This window comes from Lolium rigidum, chromosome 2 (assembly GCF_022539505.1).
Source record: "Lolium rigidum isolate FL_2022 chromosome 2, APGP_CSIRO_Lrig_0.1, whole genome shotgun sequence".
Classification (NCBI taxonomy): Eukaryota; Viridiplantae; Streptophyta; class Magnoliopsida; order Poales; family Poaceae; genus Lolium; species Lolium rigidum.
In genome coordinates, this window is record NC_061509.1 from 48,746,228 (window position 1) to 48,762,478 (window position 16,251).

The following is a 16,251-nucleotide window of genomic DNA, read 5'->3' on the forward strand; positions in this document are numbered from 1 at the left end:
TTGCCACTGGGAGGGTGAGTTCTCCGACGAGTTCCCCGTCGATGTCTCCAACGATATCTATTTTTGCTACAAGGGCACAATTTTTTGCTACGCGCTCTCCAGCGTGGTTTCCGGCGAGTTGGTCCGTCCGGCGAGCTCAGCCTCTTTCTTGTATTTCGTGGGTGAACTGTTTTTTGCTACACTTAACCAGTATTGTTCAAAAATAAAACCGGGCTTGAAAAAATAATGTGCAGGTCCTGTGGACATGGATTTCCGTTGAAGTTTGGTCGTGATACGAACTGATGACTTTGGTCGTGACACGAAATACGTGATCAGCTAGGAGACCGTGTCAGCTATTAACACCGGCCTAATCCCCAATGGCCCCATAATATAGAAGTACCTAAAGTCTATCTACCCCATCGTCCATTGATTTCTTTTCCTCAAACATCTTAACACGCGATATTGCAGGCGGCCATGGCAACGAAGACCGCCTCGACTGTGGTTCTCCACGCCGGCGAGCACCTATTCAAGGTCGTCAACCACTCCCTTGTCAAAGGCAGCAATACCTGTCTCACGTCCGCGGCCTTCCGCGTCGGCGGCCATGACTGGGCTATCTGCTACTACCCAAACGGCACCTCAAGGATTGTCGATGATCAGTTCACTTCGATTTTTCTCGAGTTGATAAACACCGCCGGTGATTCTGAGGTCACTGCGTACTACTCCTTCTGCCTACAGGACCCCGCACCGTCGGCCACAGGAGAGAAGCACAAATTCGGCTACACCAGAAAGTTTGAGGTCGGCAAGCATGGAGTTTCTTGGGGTCGAAGAAAATTTGTTAGTGGTTGCCTCGGGGTATCTCCAGGATGACTGTCTACTGATCAAGTGCGCGATCACCGTTATTGCCTCTAAGCTCGTCCAGGACGCTGAGGATAACGAAAATAGAATCATCATTCCACCCTCTGTCCTCAGCAAAGATCTAGGCAATCTTCTGGAGCACGGCCTTGAGGCAGACTTGACGGTCCGTATTGGGTGGTTCAAAAGTTTTAAGGTGCACGGGTGTGTGCTCGCTGCACGGTCGCCAGTCTTCCGTGCGCTGCTGTGTGGACCTATGATGGAGAGTAGACAAAACAGTATCCGCCTTAACGATGTAGATGCCAGAGTTTTCGAGGTCTTACTTTATTACATGTACAATGATTGCCTCCCGAGTTCATGGAGGAGACCACGGAGGATGCTATAGACATGACCCAGCATTTGCTAGTCGCGGCTGATCGGTACGCAATGGAGAGGTTGAAGTTGATGTGTCAGAACAAATTAAGCAAGGCACTTGAGGCTAAGTCATTGGGCTTCACTTTGAATCTCGCGGAGGAATTCCACTGCCAACAGCTCAAGAACTATTGTCTCAACTATATAGCAAGAGGCACTAAGAGGATACGATCTACCATAAAAACTAATAAGTTCAAGCGACTCAAGCAAGACCACCAAGGTGTTGCATATGATATTTTGGACAAGGTAATTGACAAGCTGTAGTGGTCCGACTTTATAATGTCAAAAGTGCAATCTCCTAGTATATATTAAACAGAAAGAGAAAAAAGTATATTTACTATGCACAGGTTACTCAGTAATGTTTGTTCCTGTGTTGTTTCTAATCTTTTTTATGTCTGCTGAATTGTTTATTAATTCATGATTTTAAATGGCAAAGTAACAATACTTAATGCAATTTATATAATTCTACTATCATCGGAGCCCTAAACCCTACCCTAAACGCATTATCGATCTACCGAGAACAAGAAATCACAGCAAACGATACCGAGATTTGGTAACATTGTTCAACGATCAACGCCTGCATCCACGGGTCATGCTTAACAGACACTAATCCCCATGTACTAATCAACATAGTACCAATGATGACAATCCCACCGAAGTCAACACACACACCAGATATCAAACACCACACTGATCCTGCAGTCCTTGACACGAACGCCGGACCGTTCTTAAACAAATTATGCGTCTAAACTAAATCTCCTCTAGTCAATTTTGGTTACCATGCAGTGCCTTTATATGTTAGGCTCGGGTAACAGAGTTTCATTCTAGCACGTAACCTACCGCCTACAAATCCAAAACTGTAGCACAACTCATACACATATTTGACAGATACCTTGGCGAATATGTCTTCCGCTATCTTGAGGCCATCATGCACGAACATTTGTGTACCTGGATTTGAACCATTAATCATGAGTTTTATTGCTACCTCCTTGACTTCATGTGATTTCATCTGCAGCTGTAGTCACTCCTTTTCTTCATCACATTGAATGCTTCCACTAAAACTAAGTTCTTCCTCCACTCTTCTTTTGTGCTACGAACCTGCGGAAGTACCCATTCAACCCAATCACACATCAATCATAAAGTTACAATATCTGGCAATATCGTTGTATCATCGCTCCGGTAGCTTCTTATTGTCTACTTCCTCCGTTCAGAAATAGTCTACATTTTAACCCTAAAATTTGTTCTGAAATACTCTACATTCTAGTTGTTGGTCAACAACAACACTGAAAACAAAATTGTAAGGAAAAAACATAGGAACACATGACAGAATTCCATCCGATCCAGCAATCTCTAGGCATGTGTCTTTCAAGGGAGTTCTCGTGACAACAACTATTGTTATGTGAAACTCAAATATACAAGATTTGCTAATTAACATGAAGCACATTATTCTATACAGTGCAGTATACATGACTAAAATGAAGATCGGATCACGCCGCAACTATCGATTGGGTGTAGTCATGCTAGTCATCGGTGCAGCAGTAACGTTGATGACGACAGTGTTGGTAAAATTGGGTCGAAGCAGACGGTGATAGAGATCAGGGTACGCAGCACCGCCCGACTTGTTAGGTAGACTACATTACATGAAGACCTTGAGCAATCGCGCAGAGCACTGCCCTAAAATCTCATTTGCACCCTCCCATACAGGATCACAAAGACATGCTCACTAGTTCACCCATGCACGTCGGCAGGCAGGTTGGACTATGCTATGATGGTGGAAGAAGCAAAGAGAAGTGGTGATACCACTAACTTGTGAAATCAGTTATAGTCAACATGATCCGAGAGCCACCCGAACCTACTTACTTTGACTTTGATTTCTTGAACATCAAAAATAAATCTCGGCTCGAGGCTCAATTCACTCAACATGAGCGTGTCGGGCGCGTCATGATGAGGCTAGATTGCGATTGATGAGGAGGAGGAGAACGCGTGTAGCACTGCTCTTCTCACTCATTTACAAGTGGTGCAACAACCCAACTTATAAGATGGTCTAGCATCCTCCCAACTTTATATGAGGGACTAAACTTAGCTTCCACTCCTCTTGCGATGACTATCTTATAAGTTGGGTTGTTGCAGCCACCAGCTTGGGCTACATCTCACAAGGGCTACCGCACTTGGCCTTTGAGATTTTATAGGAATTTCTAAAATATAATATGTGCCACTAGTATTGGACCCAATATTTAAACCATCCCCACTCAAATCATAAATGTTCATTTTGAGATTTGTCAATCTTCGAAACTTGTTTCAGTAGAGATTTAGAAGTTACTACCACCTAGAGATTTAAGCTATATACATTCACACTTGAGAAATAGACTACGTCTTCATTTCCAAGTTTTAAATGAGCATGTTTCACTCAAACTCATAAGCAGTACATAGCTGTCAATAAATATATACGATATATTTCCTGGTCTTTTCATGAGTTTAGTAGAGATTGTCAAACCTCATAGATTACGACGTTTAAAAAATCAGACTCACATAAGTGTGTTCTTTCAAGAATATTTTGTACGACAACATCTTTGCTAAAATATCCAATTAAACACATTAAGGCATGTTGAGAACCTTCATCACAACCATTGAGACTTGTGCAACTTTACATAGAGAGGGTTACATAATACTCTTCTCAGTTTAACCACTACATTGTTTTTTCTAGGTCCTAATTCACGGGATCTCTAATCAAAAAGGTTGGTTACTACTATGGCGAAATATCTATGGGTCTCAAACCAATCTTCCTCGATACACGTTCTATCACATTACGTGATAGTTCCTTCATAAAAGGATCCATGTTTTTGCTTGTTTTAATATATGTAACACTAATTACTTTACATTATTCTTACAATTGTTCGCTTCAACAATTTCCCGACAGGTGTTCAAACGCCCCTTTACGTGTCTTCATTACTTCACATTATTCTTAGAATTGATCAATTCAACAATTAAAGTTTGATTGTGACAATTTAAAAGTATTGCTAGAATAGGTTTTTCAACAACAGACAAGTCCATTAAGAGCTAACGCAGCCATTCAAATTCAAACAATGCTTGTGTCTAAAGCGGCAAGTTATGCTTTCATAGTTGACCTTGTTAATATGATTTGTTTGCAAGATCTCAATAGCAACGGGCCACCTCCAAACATAAATACATATCCAGACATGGAGCTTATCTGCATCAGAGATCTAGTTTGAATCGCTATATCCTTCAAGCACAGCTGGGTGACCCGAATAGTGACTATCATAACTCATTATACCACATAGATAACAAATAACATTTTCAAGTGCATGACAATGATCAATACCCGTGTTTGACGTGAACCTACTCAACTTTCTCACAACAAAAGAGATGGTATGCCTTGTTGCACTTCCTAAGTACATGAGTGAGTCAATGATCTGAGAATATCTCAATTAAAAGATCGGAATCCTCCGGTTCTTCCGTTGAGTCACATAGGGGTATTGTTTTAAAGTAACCCCAGTCTAATTAGTTTAATGTTCAGAATCACATCAGGTTCTCCTAGATCTTTCATATCAAAGCTCTCTGACAAGAAGGACTTAACCTCGTTTATTACTTCATGTTTGTAGAAAACATCAGGATATCACCCACATAAAAACATAGTATAACATTTTTCACCCCCACCATGGCGATAATAAAAATATTTTTCAGCCTCATTAAACAACAAAGCCTGCATAAGTTAAAGTTATGCCAAATTTCATATGTTATTGCTTAGGTCCTTGTTTCTGGAATTAAACACCTTTCTCTCGTCACCTTTTAGTACAAATCCATCAGGCCAATCCATATAGATTTCGTGTTCTAACACTCTATTAAGGAAAACAATCTTTAGATCTATTTGAAGGACTATAAGACCATAGGTAGCAACCATGACACTAGTAACCGAATGGTGGCTAGTGTACCGATATATGAGTAGGGATCAAAGTAATATTTGTCTTCTCCGTGTGTCGACTTTACTACAAGATGCACATTTAACTTCTCAACGGTATTATCAGGTCTTAGCTTCTTCTTGAACACTCACTTACAACCACTAGCTTACAAGCATGGGGTCATTCCGATAGCTCACGGGTTCTACTAGAAAGAATCGAATCCATCTCATTATGAATAGATTCTTTCCAATCATTTGCATGTGGAAATGCATATTCCTCGGCAATGGACACGAGTAGTATCATCTACCAGGTACATAATAAAATCATCACCAAAGGATTTTGTAACCCTTTGTCGCTTGCTCCTTGTATGACCTTTATTTTCATCCTTCTCGGTAACATCCTTATGTGGTTGTTTAAAATATTCATTAGATGTACTAGAGTTAGGAATAATCTGCGTAGAAATTATAGCAGTGTTGTGCATATCTTTCATAGGAAATAAAATCTCAAAAAAAGTTGCAACATAAGATTCCACAATTTTCTTCTCGGTCCGAGCAAACAATAACCGGATCTATCTTTGCCGGGAAGCTAGTACGGCATGGATTTCTTGTCTATCTAACATGATCTGAGTGGTTGTCCAGGCCCCTTAGTCACACACTTCTATAGGGTGACTATTTGTTGGGGCTATTGCTCCGGTGCCCCCCCCCCCCTCTAAGCTTTGTTCTATTTAGACGGCTAGGATCTGCTGATACCCCTTCGTGGGTTGACTTAATATGTGTGTTTGGTTCATGGGCAAACATGTACGGGATGGGATGGGATAAAATATGTTTAATTAACGATTAATAGAAAAATATAAATATGCCATTAACACACCGGTTAATATGTTATTAACGGGTCCTTTTCCCTTTGTGGTGGAGGCCGGACCTAGCGGGCGGCCGCCTACCCGTGCCTAGCAAGGTCACTACCCGCACATACTTAGCGAGGCCGTTTCTTCGACTGGGTGTGGCGCGGACGTAGCAAGCTTGTTGCTCGCCACGCCATGGAGGCCGCCGCCGCCGAGCTAGGGAGCCACGTTCAAAATCAAGCCCGTCGCTTACGGCGCCACGGAGGCCGCCGATGTCGAGCTGGGGAGCCATGCGGAAAAGCAAGCCCACCGCTCGCCATGACATGGTGGCCGCCGCCGAGGCTGGGGAGCCACACATACGACGGTGGCAGGTGTTGGAGTTGCGTCGACGGCCATGGATTCTCAGGCGGCTAGTGAGATTAGTCATGAAATTCACGGATCATATGATCCAGCCTTTCTCAGAAATATTCGGCTTTTGGGATGGGATCATCCATATTTTCTGGTCACGAACCAAACACACGTTTACCACCTAAACGTCGTTCGCTAGGGGGGGACACCGGAGCACAGCCCATTTGTTGGAGCCACATTTTGGTAATTAGGCTTCCGTGGCAGCGATTTCGGCAGATGCTAGGTTGGTTTTGCAATGGGTTACTGAATGTATAAAGTCGTTTAAACTGAATATATGCAATAGCTATTTATATTCTCCTCTATGTATGAACAAGTTTTCTCTAGCCCGTATCCGCGATTTTGCAGGTTGTGGGTTCCGAAATCTACTAGAGATGCTCTTAGTCACACACTTCTCCAAGGTGATGATTTGATCCTTGGATCGTTATCGCTGGAATCTTCTAATTTGAAATGGCAACAATTCGAACTGGCGACTTTATCGCCAATGCATCAACAACTTCATCCAAGATCTAAGGGTGCTTGGGAGATTGATACGTTTCCAACGTATCTATAATTTCTGATGTTCCATGCTTGTTTTATGACAATACCAACATGTTTTGTTCACACTTTATATCGTTTTTATGCGTTTTCTGGAACTAACCTATTGACGAGATGCCGAAAGGCCAGTTGCTGTTTTCTGCTGTTTTTGGTTTCAGAAATCCTAGTAACGAAATATTCTCGGAATCGGACGAAATCAAGACCCAGGTTCCTATTTTCACCGGAAGCATCCAGAACACCCGGGAAGGACCAGAGGGGGCACTGGGCCCCCAGACCATAGGCCGGCGCGGCCCAGGACCTGGCCACGCCGCCATATGGTGTGGCCACCCCTTCGACCCTCCTGCGCCGCCTCTTCGCCTATTTAAAGCCTCCGTCGAGAAAACCCTGATACGAAAAACCACGATACGGAAAACCTTCCAGAGCCGCCGCCATCGCGAAGCCAAGATCCGGGGACAGGAGTCTCCGTTCCGGCACCCTGCCGGAGCGGGGAAGTGCCCCCGGAAGGCTTCTCCATCGACACCGCTGCCATCTCCACCGCCATCTTCATCACCGCTGCTGCTCCCATGAGGAGGGAGTAGTTCTCCATCGAGGCTCGGGGCTGTACCGGTAGCTATGTGGTTCATCTCTCTCCTATGTGCTTCAATACAATAATCTCATGAGCTGCCTTACATGATTGAGATTCATATGATGATGCTTGTAATCTAGATGTCATTATGCTAGTCAAGTGAGTTTTACTTATGTGATCTCCGGAGACTCCTTGTCCCACGTGTGTAAAGGTGACGAGTGTGTGCACCGTGTGGGTCTCTTAGGCTATATTTCACAGAATACTTATTCACTGTTGAATGGCATAGTGAGGTGCTTATTTATATCTCTTTATGATTGCAATGTGTTTGTATCACAATTTATCTATGTGCTACTCTAGCAATGTTATTAAAGTAGTTGTATTCCTCCTGCACGTGTGCAAAGGTAACAGTGTGTGCACCGTGTTAGTACTTGGTTTATGCTATGATCATGATCTCTTGTAGATTGCGAAGTTAACTATTGCTATGATAATATTGATGTGATCTATTCCTCCTACATATGCATGAAGGTGACGAGTGTGCATGCTATGCTAGTACTTGGTTAAGTATTTTGATCTATCTTACACTAAAGGTTACTAAAATATGAGCATTATTGTGGAGCTTGTTAACTCCGGCATTGAGGGTTCGTGTAATCCTACGCAATGTGTTCATCATCCAACAAAAGTGTAGAGTATGCATTTATCTATTATGTTATGTGATCAATGTTGAGAGTGTCCACTAGTGAAAGTGTAATCCCTAGGCCTTGTTCCTAAATACTGCTATCGCTGCTTGTTTACTGTTTTACTGCGTTACTACTGCTGCATTACTACTGCTTGTTTACTGTCCTGGGCAAAGCACTTTTCTGGTGCCGTTGCTACTACTTATTCATACCACCTGTATTTCACTATCTCTTCGCCGAACTAGTGCACCTATTAGGTGTGTTGGGGACACAAGAGACTTCTTGCTTTGTGGTTGCGGGGTTGCATGAGAGGGATATCTTTGACCTCTTCCTCCACGAGATCGATAAACCTTGGGTGATCCACTTAAGGGAAACTTGCTTGCTGTTCTACAAACCTCTGCTCTTGGAGGCCCAACACTGTCTACAAGAATAGAAGCTCCCGTAGACATCAAGCACTTTTCTGGCGCCGTTGCCGGGGAGGAAAGGTAAAAAGGCTCTCATACTCCGGTTCCAGGTAACAGTATTTTTCTGGCGCCGTTGTGTTTGTGCTCGAAGATATTTCCTTTAGATCCTGCAATTGCATCTTTTTGTTTCTTGTTTACACTAGTTTGGCATAATGGACAACAATGAGCTTCTTATTCTATTTCCTGATTTAAAACATGGATTGTTTGATGCGAAAATTAAAAAACCTATGGAACCTTATTTGCATGCTTGGTAGTAATATTAGTATGAACGCTTTGAACACCATTGTTGATAATAATATAGAAAGTTCTAAGCTTGGGGAAGTTGGTTTTCATGATCTTTTTAGTCCCCCAAGCATTGAGGAGAAAATTTTCTTTGATGATACTTTGCCTCCTATTTATGATTATAATGATAGTGGTCTTTTGGTGCCACCTACTATGGAGAGTAAATTTTGTTGTGATTATACTATGCCTCCTACACTTGATGAGAATAATAATGATAGCTACTTTGTTGAATGTGCTCCCGCTATTACTAATAAAATTGACTATGACTATGTGGAGAGTAATAATTTTATGCATGAGACTCATGATAAGAATGCTTTATGTGATAGTTATATTGTTGAGTTTGCTCATGATGCTACTGAAAGTTATTATGAGAGAGGAAAATATGGTTGTAGAAATTTTCATGTTACTAAAACACCTCTCTATGTGCTGAAATTTTTGAAGCTACACTTGTTTTATCTTCCTATGCTTGTCACTTTGCTCTTCATGAACTTGTTTATTTGCAAGATTCCTATGCATAGGAAGCATGTTAGACTTAAATGTGTTTTGAATTTGCCTCTTGATGCTCTCTTTTGCTTCAAATACTATTTCTTGCGAGTGCATCATTAAAACTGCTGAGCCCATCTTAATGGCTATAAAGAAAGAACTTCTTGGGAGATAACCCATGTGTTATTTTGCTACAGTACTTTGTTTTATATTTGTGTCTTGGAAGTTGTTTACTACTGTATCGACCTCTCCTTATCTTAGTTTTGTGTTTTGTTGTGCCAAGTAAAGTCTTTGATAGTAAAGTGAATACTAGATTTGGATTACTGCGCAGAAACAGATTTCTTTGCTGTCACGAATCTGGGTCTAATTCTCTGTAGGTAACTTAGAAAATTAAGCCAATTTACGTGAGTGATCCTCAGATATGTACGCAACTTTCATTCAATTTGAGCATTTTCATTTGAGCAAGTCTGGTTCCCTTTTAAAATTCGTCTTTACGGACTGTTCTGTTTTGACAGATTCTGCCTTTTATTTCGCATTGCTTCTTTCGCTGTGTTGGGTGGATTTCTTTGTTCCATTACCTTCCAGTAGCTTTGAGCAATGTACAGAAGTGTTAAGAATGATTGTGTCACCTCTGAACATGTGAATTTTTAATTATGCACTAACCCTCTAATGAGTTTGTTTCGAGTTTGGTGTGGAGGAAGTTTTCAAGGGTCAAGAGAGGAGGATGATATACTATGATCAAGGAGAGTGAAAGCTCTAAGCTTGGGGATGCCCCGGTGGTTCATCCCTGCATATTTCAAGAAGACTCAAGCATCTAAGCTTGGGGATGCCCAAGGCATCCCCTTCTTCATCGACAAATTATCAGGTTCCTTCTCTTGAAACTATATTTTTATTCGGTCACATCTTATGTACTTTACTTGGAGCGTCTGTATGTTTCTTGTTTTTGTTTTTGTTTGAATAAATGCTTGTGTGGGAGAGAGACACGCTCCGCTGGTTCGTATGAACACATGTGTTCTTAGCTTTTAATTTTCATGGCGAAGGATGAAGCTGCTTCGTTAATTGTTATATGGTTGGAAACGGAAAATGCTACGTGTAGTAACTGGTATGATGTCTTGAATAACCTGATACTTGGCAACTGTTGTGCTCATGTTTAAGCTCTTGCATCATATACTTTGCACCTATTAGTGAAGAAATACATAGAGCTTGTTAAAATTTGGTTTGCATGAGTGGTTTCTCTAGAGTCTAGATATTTTCTAGTGAGGTGTTTGAACAACATGGAAGACAATGTATAGTCTTATAATGCTTGTAATATGTCTTTCATGTAAGTTTTGATGTACTAGTTTATGCTTGTGTTTGCTTCAAACAACCTTGCTAGCCTAAGCCTTGTATCGAGAGGGAGTACTTCTCATGCATCCAAAATCCTTGAGCCAACCACTATGCCATTTGTGTCCACCATACCTACCTACTACATGGTATTTCTCCGCCATTCCAAAGTAAATTGCTTGAAGTGCTACCTTTAAATTTCTATCCTCTACCTTTACAATATATAGCTCATGGGACAAATAGCTTAAAAACTATTGTGGTATTGAATATGTACTTATGCACTTTATCTCTTATTAAGTTGCTTGTTGTGCGATAACCATGTTTTTCAGGGACGCCATCAACTATTTCTTTGTTGAATATCATGTGAGTTGCTATGCATGTCCGTCTTGTCTGAAGTAAGAGAGATCTACCACCTTAATGGTTGGAGCATACATATTGTTAGAGAAGAACATTGGGCCGCTAACTAAAGCCATGATCCATGGTGGAAGTTTCAGTTTTGGACATATATCCTCAATCTCATATGAGAATAATAATTGTTGCCACATGCTTATGCATTAAAGAGGAGTCCATTATCTGTTGTCCATGTTGTCCCGGTATGGATGTCTAAGTTGAGAATAATCAAAAGCGAGAAATCCAAAATGCGAGCTTTCTCCTTAGACCTTTGTACAGGCGGCATGGAGGTACCCCATTGTGACACTTGGTTAAAACATGTGTATTGCGATGATCCGGTAGTCCAAGCTAATTAGGACAAGGTGCGGGCACTATTAGTATACCGTGCATGATACTTGCAACTTGTAAGATATAATTTACATAACTCATATGCTTTATTACTACCGTTGACAAAATTGTTTCATGTTTTCAAAATAAAAGCTCTAGCACAAATATAGCAATCGATGCTTACTTGCATATTATACTTGTTATATTGCTTTGCATTGACAACTATCCATGAGATATACATGTTACAAGTTGAAAGCAACTGCTGAAACTTTATCTTCCATTGTGTTGCTTCAATGTCTTTACTTTGAATTTATTGCTTTATGAGTAACTCTTATGCAAGACTTATTGATGCTTGCCTTGAAAGTACTATTCATGAAAAGTCTTTGCTATATGATTCAATTGTTTACTCATTGAATTAACATTGTTTTGAATCGCTGCATTCATCTCATATGCTTTACAATAGTATGATTAAGATTATGTTGGTAGCATGTCACCTCAGAAATTATCTTTTATCGTTTACCTACTCGAGGACGAGTAGGAACTAAGCTTGGGGATGCTGATACGTTTCCAACGTATCTATAATTTCCGATGTTCCATGCTTGTTTTATGACAATACCAACATGTTTTGTTCACACTTTATATCGTTTTTATGCGTTTTACGGAACTAACCTATTGACGAGATGCCGAAAGGCCGGTTCGTTGTTTTCTGCTGTTTTTGGTTTCAGAAATCCTAGTAACGAAATATTCTCGGAATCGGACGAAATCAAGACCCGAGGTTCCTATTTTCACCGGAAGCATCCAGAACACCCGGGAAGGACCGGAGGGGGGCACTTGGGCCCCCGGACCATAGGCCGGCGCGGCCCAGGCCCTGGCCGCGCCGCCATATGGTGTGGCCACCCCTTCGACCCTCCTGCGCCGCCTCTTCGCCTATTTAAAGCCTCCGTCGAGAAAACCCTGATACGAAAAACCACGATACGGAAAACCTTCCAGAGCCGCCGCCATCGCGAAGCCAAGATCTGGGGGACAGGAGTCTCTGTTCCGGCACCCTGCCGGAGCGGGGAAGTGCCCCGGAAGGCTTCTCCATCGACACCGCTGCCATCTCCACCGCCATCTTCATCACCGCTGCTGCTCCCATGAGGAGGGAGTAGTTCTCCATCGAGGCTCGGGGCTGTACCGGTAGCTATGTGGTTCATCTCTCTCCTATGCGCTTCAATACTATAATCTCATGAGCTTCCTTACATGATTGAGATTCATATGATGATGCTTGTAATCTAGATGTCATTATGCTAGTCAAGTGAGTTTTACTTATGTGATCTCCGAAGACTCCTTGTCCCACGTGTGTAAAGGTGACAGTGTGTGCACCGTGTGGGTCTCTTAGGCTATATTTCACAGAATACTTATTCACTGTTGAATGGCATAGTGAGGTGTTTATTTATATCTCTTTATGATTGCAATGTGTTTGTATCACAATTTATCTATGTGCTACTCTAGCAATGTTATTAAAGTAGTTTTATTCCTCCTGCACGTGTGCAAAGGTGACAGTGTGTGCACCGTGTTAGTACTTGGTTTATGCTATGATCATGATCTCTTGTAGATTGCGAAGTTAACTATTGCTATGATAATATTGATGTGATCTATTCCTCCTACATATGCATGAAGGTGACGAGTGTGCATGCTATGCTAGTACTTGGTTAAGTCTTTTGATCTATCTTACACTAAAGGTTACTAAAATATGAGCATTATTGTGGAGCTTGTTAACTCCGGCATTGAGGGTTCGTGTAATCCTACGCAATGTGTTCATCATCCAACAAAAGTGTAGAGTATGCATTTATCTATTCTGTTATGTGATCAATGTTGAGAGTGTCCACTAGTGAAAGTGTAATCCCTAGGCCTTGTTCCTAAATACTGCTATCGCTGCTTGTTTACTTGTTTTCTCTGCGTTACTCTTTGCTGCATTACTACTTGCTTGTTTACTTGTCCTGGGCAAAGCACTTTTCCGGTGCCGTTGCTACTACTTATTCATACCACCTGTATTTCACTATCTCTTCGCCGAACTAGTGCACCTATTAGGTGTGTTGGGGACACAAGAGACTTCTTGCTTTGTGGTTGCGGGGTTGCATGAGAGGGATATCTTTGACCTCTTCCTCCCTGAGATCGATAAACCTTGGGTGATCCACTTAAGGGAAACTTGCTGCTGTTCTACAAACCTCTGCTCTTGAAGGCCCAACACTGTCTACAAGAATAGAAGCTCCCGTAGACATCAGAGATCCCGTGGTAGCATCGAGCTTTGCTCACGACATGCCAACGAACGACTGCTGGATGAACATAGGCGTCTAAGAGCATCCCCACTCGTTGGCGCTCCCCACGCCCAAATCCGGCGAAATTTTCGTCCGGATCGGATGAAGATTTGGCGTGGGGAGCGCCGAAGTTCCAGCCGTCCCCCCGGCAGGAAACCCCCAACCTCGACCATTTGACATATTTCAAACAAATTCAACATAAAATTTAACAAGTTCGGCAAACAAGAGGACGAAAATTGCTGAAACAAATTCGGCGATAACGGTACAATGTTTAACAAGTGCTGAAACAAATGAAGCACACAAATTTCACAATTTTTCAAACAAATTAAGACAGACTAGTTGGCGTCGGCGTTGGCGTTGCCTCGGAGCCTCCATATGTGCTCCACCAGATCATCTTGCAGCAGCTGGTGCATTGTAGAGTCTCGAATCTCCTGGCGCATAGCAAAGAAGGCGGCCCATGATGGAGGCACCTGGTGATTCGGCTGTGCAAGAGGACCCTCTCTCTCATATGGTGCTTCTTGCTCAGCCAGAGGAACCGGATGCTTTCGCTCATCTTCAATAATCATATTGTGTAGGCACACACAGCAGTTCATCACCTCCCACATCTGATCTTTGGACCAAGTCATAGCGGGGAACCGGACGACAGCAAATCTCTGCTGGAGGACACCAAATGCTCGCTCGACGTCTTTTCGGCAAGCTTCTTGTTTCTTGACAAACTCGCAAAGTTTGGGGGTGGCAGGGTTGGAGATAGTCTTCACAAATGTTGCCCACTTTGGATAGATACCGTCAGCAAGGTAGTATCCTTTGTTGTAGTGCCGACCATTGATCACATAGTCCACCGGAGGAGCATGACCCTCAACAAGCTTGGAAAAGACCGGGGAGCAGTTTAGGACGTTGATGTCATTGTTGGATCCAGGCATACCAAAGAAAGAGTGCCAAATCCAAAGATCATGGGTAGCCACTGCTTCAAGTATCACAGTGCAGCCTTTTTTGTGACCCTTGTACATTCCCTGCCACACAAACGGACAGTTCTTCCATTGCCAATGCATGCAGTCAATGCTTCCAAGCATCCCTGGAAAACCCCTAGCTTCATTTGTTGCAAGGATCCTCTGAGTGTCTTCGACAGTGGGTGATCTCAAGTAATAGTCCCCGAACACTGCTATGACGGCCCTGCAGAACCGGTAGAAACAATCAAGGGCGGTGGACTCCGCCATCCGAAGATAGTCATCTGCGGTATCACCGGGAGCTCCATACGTCAGCATCCTCATAGCCACTTGTGCACTTCTGCAGTGACGAAAATCCAACCAAACCGAGTGCAATCCGCCTTGCATCTGAAGTAGGGATCAAAGTGGCGGATGGCATACACAATTTGCAGAAATAGCTTTCTGCTCATCCTGAAACGACGCCGGAAAACACTCTCACCGTGCAATGGATTGTCGGCGAAGTAGTCGGCGTACAACATGCAGTAGCCCTCCATTCGCTGTCTCGGCTTGCACTTCCGGCGACCTCGTGCCGACCCACCACGTCGACGAGTTGCCAGTCCGGCGTACATGCTTGCCAAGCAACCAAGGATCATCATGTGCTCGTCGTCTTGGGCGGCTGCTGCCATCTCTTCTTGCATAAGCTCGACGAACATCTGCTCCTCCTCTTCGTCCGAGTCCATGGCCGGCGAGGCAAATGGACGAACACCTGACGGGCGTGGTCGAGGCAACCCGAGCCGCGAGCGACGACGAGCAAGCAGGCCGGAAAACAGGCCGGCGGAAGAGCAGCCAGATAGGCCGTCGTCGAAAGACGGCGGAATATAGGCAGGTAGGGAAGGAGGGGCGGCGGAATCTGGGCAACAAGCCGGCGGGGTGGTGCCGGCGGCGAGAGAGATACGAGGGGTGGGGGAGATTTTGAGCGACGTGGCGGTGGGGTTCGTGCGTCGAGTCACCGACAGATCGGGCCCTTCCCCGCTTTTCACTCGTCCGGAGTCCCCGAGCGCTCCCCGGGGGGCCGGGGTGGCGTGGGCTCGCCGGATGGATGAAGGGCCAAATCCGGGCGAAAACGAGGAACCGGGGGCGCGACTGGGCCGAATTTCGCCGTCCGGATAGAAAAAACGCTCGCCGGGGGCCTCGACGGGGGCACGAGTAGAGATGCTCTAACAAATTGTTCATAGGCTCAACGTACGCTTCTGGACGTAAAATGGGTCCTGATGATGTCATGCTTACAGCTTTTACTCAACTACTCGAATAACTGTGCAGAGAGAACAAATAATTTTTGGCAGTTGGGATTAACTAGCTGTGCACGGCTCCCTCAAGAAGAAAAACAAAACTGACTATCGCTGGACATGGATTCTTGGTTAAAAAGTTTGATCGTGACACGAACTGATGCCTTCGCCCATCACGTACGTAAAGGCCTAATCTCCAATGTTGGTACGTAAAGGAGGCTATCCCTCTACGCTCTAGCCCCATCGCCGATCGATTTGTTTTCCCCAACTTCTTAACACGCGATTGCAGGCGGCC

The 16,251-nt window shown here is 43.6% G+C and overlaps 1 pseudogene; it reads left to right on the forward strand.

Annotated features, from left to right (window-relative positions):
* The first annotated feature begins 453 nt into the window (after positions 1-453).
* LOC124689694 lies at positions 454-1,506 on the forward strand (annotated as a pseudogene).
* Positions 1,507-16,251: the final 14,745 nt, after the last annotated feature.